Here is a 5,762-nt window from a genome sequence, read left to right as displayed (position 1 = left end):
ACTGAACCAGACAGTTATAGAGGTGCAGATGACAGACTCAGTAGTTCCTCTGTAGAACTGTATTAGCAGCTCCTTGGGCAGTTTGAGATTCCTGAATTGTTGACCTCTTTGAGACTAAACAGGCAGACCAGATTGTAAAGCCAGAAGGCAATCAGATGTGAAGGATCATTGGTGGTCTTTGAGCCTTGTTGTTTTCTTAAAGATGTTTTCATTACCCAAATAAAGTAACAATATCAGTGCTAATCTAGCTAAGAGCTTAGAGATCTCAACCCTGAATTACCAATATTCTCCTTTAATGATTAGTGGGGTATTAATACCACTCTATTACGCCCTAGTCAGACCATAGCTGGAGTATTGCATTCAGTTCTGGTCACCACACTTCAAAAAAGATGTAGAAACTCTGGAAAAGGTACAGAAAAGAGCAACCAAAATTATAAGGGGACTAGAAACCAAGACATACGAAGAGAGGTTGCAGGAACTGGGCTTGGATATAGTGAAAAGAAGGGCTGGGGGGGGGGCATGATAGCATTCTACAGGTACTTAAGGAATTACCACAGAGAGGAGGGGGGCACACTATTTTCCAGGGGACCTGAGGGCCAGACGAGGAACAATGGATGGAAGCTGACCAAGGAGAGATTCAACCTGGAAATAAGGAAGAACTTCCTGACGGTCAGAGTGATCAATGGAACGGCCTGCCAGCAGAGGTTATGAACTCCCCAACTCGACATATTCAAGAGAAAATTGGACTGCCATCTGGCTGGAGAGGTGTAGGGTTTCCTGTTGAGCAGGGGGTTGGACTTGATGATCTGCAAGGTCCCTTTCAACTAAATGAATGAATGAATGAATGAATGAATGAATGAATGAATGAATGAATGAATGTAGTCTAGTCATATATTGGTTGCAGATTCAAGAGAGCAGATAAGGGCCAATTCACATAATGAGAGCGGATTCTGACAGGTTGTCCAGCCCATGAACAAACCAGCAGCAATGAAGAACTGAACAAAGATGACAGTAACATCCTTTATCAAGCTTTGCCAGCACCCAGGTTTGTAATAGAGGGGCGGCATACAAATCTAATAGATAGACAGACAGACAGACAGACAGACAGACAGACAGACAGACAGACAGACAGACAGACAGACAGACAGACCACCTCTCAGACATTTGTGTCCAACTTCAGATCTTCCTGGCTTTTGGATTTGAATCAGTATATGGAATTCTCTAGTGTTCCAGCCTATTGCTCTGGAGGGCCTTCCTTTGATAAGCTTTTTAAACTTGCATTAGCGAGTTGTCTGTTTTGTATGAGCTGTGATGGCACAGTGGTTAGAATACAGTACTGCTCACTGCAGGAGTTCAGTTCTGAGGGGCTCAAAGTTGACTCAGACATCCAAACTTCCAAGGTCAGTAAAATGAGGACCCAGATTATTGGGGGCAAGATGCTGACTCTGTAAACTGTGTAGAGAGGGCTGTAAAGCACTGTGAAGTGATATGTAAGTCTAAGTGCTATTGCTATTTTCTGCAGAGGACACAAAGAGCTGCGATATTGGGTATAGCCAGAGAAATTTATTATAAGACTGTTGAAACTGCTGCCCAGAATTATCAGATGATCTCTCATTATATCTTTTTTTGTGGGTGGGAAATTTGATGATACAGTGATCCCTCGGTTAGCGCGGGGGTTACGTTCCAAGACCTCCCGCGCTAACCGATTTCCGCGTTATACTGGATGCGGAAGTAAAAACACCATCTGCGCATGTGCGCCATTTTTTTCATGGCCGCACATGCGCAGATGGTGGAGTTTGCGTGTGGGCGGCGGGGAAGACCAAGGGAAAGTTCCTTCAGCCGCCCAACAGCTGATCTGCTCCGCAGCGCGGAAGCAGCGAGGAGCCGAAGATGGGGTTTCCCCGTTGCCGCGCTGCGGAGCGGATCAGGTGTTGGGCGGCTGAAGGAACCTTCCCTTGGTCTTCCCGCCAGCATTCCGTCAGTCGCAGCGCTGGCTGTCAACTTTTCTTTTTAGCACTGGGGAGGCAAGTCAGCTCCTGCCCAGTTTTAAAAAGAAAAGTTGACAGCCAGCGATTGTTCCGCTGCCGCCAGCATGGCCTGGCTGGCAGCGGAAGATGTAACGGAGCCCACGGGGGATTCGCCTTCCTCCCACCCGCAGCCGAGACTGATCGTGGGCTCCTTCGCAACCTCGGAGAGCTTCCAGGGCATGAAAGCTCACGAAAACCAGGAAGCTCTCCGAGGTTGCGAAGGAGCCCACGATCAGTCGGCTGCGAGCGGGAGGAAAGCGAATGCCACGGGGCTGGGCTCGGCTCCCCCCTCGGCTCCCCCCCTTACCAGCCCCGCCGCGGAAGGCTCCATTCTGTTCCCTGCCGGCCCGATTGAGCGGCCGGCGGTCTCCATTCAGGGAACAGAATAAAAAAAAATTTATTTTTTAATATTTTATTTTTTTAAATAATATTTTTTGAAAAACCGCGTTGCAGCGTTTCGCGCTAATCGAGAACGCGCAAATCGAGGGACCACTGTACTTCTAAAGGAAGACCTAAATGATAGCTGCTTAGAGCATATTTGGGGAAGAAGATAAGACTGGAAACTGGCACTCTGCTTTGAAGCAATGAACCTACATGTATTTTTAAAACTTAAAACAAACCTTCTAAATAATAGATGGAGTAAGAACATTGGCTCCAGGCTTAATAGAGGAAACTTGTGAAGTTTATGAAGAAGCTGTAATCCATAACTTCAGGTAAATAAATGGTATTAACACAAGGAAACTAATAATAGAGGTTTCTCTCAAATGGGTGGATATAAATTTTTGCTTACCATGTCTTCTTCTGGGTGATAATCATTTTGTTCTTTATACACACATGTACTCCTCTCTCTCTCTCTCTCTCTCTCTCTCACACACACACACACACACACACACACACACACACAGATATATTATATAGATAGATGATATAGATATAGCATTAGCATTTAGCTTTTAGACTTATATATCGCTTCACAGTGCTTTATAGCCCTCTCTAAGCGGTTAAAACTCTGTACCCAAGTTATCATTAAATGTTGTACCTTATGTTTCTTGACAAGTGTATCTTTTCTTTTATGTACACTAAGAGCATGTGCACCAAAGACAAATTCCTTGTGTGTCCAATCACACTTGGCCAATAAAATTCTATTCTATTCTATTCTATTCTATCGGTGCTAGATAAGAGTCAATGGAATTCCCAGGGAGCCTGGACTTGGATTGTTTGTGACAACATTGACTCCAGACTAATCTCTCTCTTAACTCCACCCTCTCTTCTGCTCCTATATATAAGTTGTTATCCATTTGTTTTTCATAAAAATCTGTACTGAGGGGGACCCTGAATTGTCATCTTAATTCTATCTAAATCTCTCTTTAAAAAAAGAAATTGAGATGTACTCAATTGTGTCTCTGGATTCTTCAACAACCAAACCCCAATCCTCTCTATCATCTCTGCCACACCCTTCCAATTTGGCATTCATTAATTGGCATTTAACTTTCAAGGCAATCATTCAAAGAACACCACTGTAATTACATATCCCACAAGTAGGGACCGTGCCTTGCCTTAAATTGTGAAACCCTACTTTGTGGCCCTGTTTTCTGCAGCTGATGCTGTGTACACATGGAAGGGAGTGTCACCAGTATTTTAAAGAACAAATAACCATGCAAGTTTGTTCTTAAAAATAAAGCACAGCCATTATTATCAAAACCAACAATGTTTAGTGGAAGTGTAACTGGTATACACAAAACCACACCTAGAGGCTCAGCTTTCTTAAATATAGTTGTGCATAAAGTGTTCTTCTTCCTACTTTATTATAACTGGCTTCCCCCCTCCTTGTCAATTCCTAAAATACTCGAGGGTTTTTTCCCCCTGAAAAAAAAAATCCAAAATTACACATCTATCAATGTGGTAAGTTATATTTAACTTTTGCAGAGATCCATGCCTTTGACTAGATCACTTTTTCTTCCTCTGTTTCATCTTTCATTCATTTTTTTTGTAGGATTTATTTATCTTCATTTATTTATCTTCTCATCGCATAGAGTTCTTTGAGATTTTAAGAAGCCTCTTTGATAAATGCAATGGGATAAAACTGACCAAGTCACTTTTTAATTTGTCATCTGTATTTCTCTCTATTTCTCTTTTGGCCAAGTATGAAATAATCATACTTGGCCAATAAAAAATTCTATTCTGTCCTGTCCTGTCCTGTCCTGCCCTACCCTACCCTACCCTATCCTATCCTATTCCTCCTCCTGATATCTACCTCCACCTTCAGAATATTAATAAATAATTTGAAGAACTTTAAAAAAATAAAATTGCCCTATAGTCTGGAGGACAGAAGGAAAAGGGGGGACATGATCGAAACATTTAAATATATTAAAGGGTTAAATAAGATCCAGGGGGGAAGTGTTTTTAATAGGAAAGTGAACACAAGAACAAGGGGACACAATCTGAAGTTAGTTGGAGGAAAGATCAAAAGCAACATGAGAAAATATTATTTCACTGAAAGAGTAGTAGATCCTTGGAACAAACTTCCAGCAGACGTGGTAGATAAATCCACAGTAACTGAATTTAAACATGCCTGGGATAAACATATATCCATCCTAAGATAAAATACAGAAAATAGTATAAGGGCAGGCTAGATGGACCAGAAGGTCTTTTTCTGCTGTCAGACTTCTATGTTTCTATGAAGGAGAAAGAATACAATTCTAAAAACCGTAGGTATGAAAACCTCCAGAGGTATAATTCAGTTTGTAGATTCAAATAAACTGAATCCAGAAGTCTGAATTGATTTGGACTGATCTCCACCTCCGTTCCAGTTCCATCCATTCCAATAATTAAATATGTGCACAGATATACAGAAGGCGATTGAATTGATTCAGTTCAGTGAATCCAATCCATCTATTCATCTACTTCTTTGAATGAAATTCTATAAACCAGTCTGAAATGATTCAGAGGATAGAATATTAATGTAAGCTAATGCACTTTTACATTTCTGGTGGCAGAAATTTGTAAAACAAACCTTACAAGCAGAAGCAGCTTTGTTTGTGTATGTGAGAAAATAAGCAAGGTCGTGGTCACAGCATTATAATCTAAAGTCTTGTCTAGCATTGGCAGACAAACAAAAGGGGTGAGACCTCAGTTATACGAACATAAGTGATGTTCTGCTCGATTGGATTCCTGGTTCATCTAGTTCAGTCCTCCTCAATTAGGGTCTCACATGCCCCCCTAGGCAGGCACGGAGCGATGCTAGGAGGAGCATGTGAGACCCTGGGGAACATGTGTGGTCCCTCTCGAGCAATACCCCGGGATGGGGAGTGTTTTCCCAGTTGCATACTGCTCCGAGCCTGGAAGAGAAGGCAGCCAGGCGGGTTGGGACGGCTGCATGGTTCTTGTTCTTGGCGGGTGCTTCGGTAGCCATGAGCAGTGTGGTGAACCTTTATTCATTCATTCATTCATTCATTCATTCATTCATTCATTCATTCATTCATTCATTCATTCATTTGTCCAATACACAATACATATGGAAGAGAATAGACATGAAGTAATATATATAAAGATAATATGTAAAAATAGAGGAGAAGATATATGAAAGGAAGAAAATATATATGATATATGAGATAAAGGAAAGACAATTGGACAGGGGACGAAAGGCACACTGGTGCACTTATGCATGCCCCTTACTGACCTCTTAGGAACCTGGAGAGGTCAATCGTGGATAGTCTAAGGGAGAAATGTTGGGGG

Source organism: Erythrolamprus reginae, chromosome 9, assembly GCF_031021105.1.
Source record: "Erythrolamprus reginae isolate rEryReg1 chromosome 9, rEryReg1.hap1, whole genome shotgun sequence".
Lineage (NCBI taxonomy): Eukaryota > Metazoa > Chordata > Lepidosauria > Squamata > Dipsadidae > Erythrolamprus > Erythrolamprus reginae.
This window is presented reverse-complemented; position numbering follows the sequence as displayed.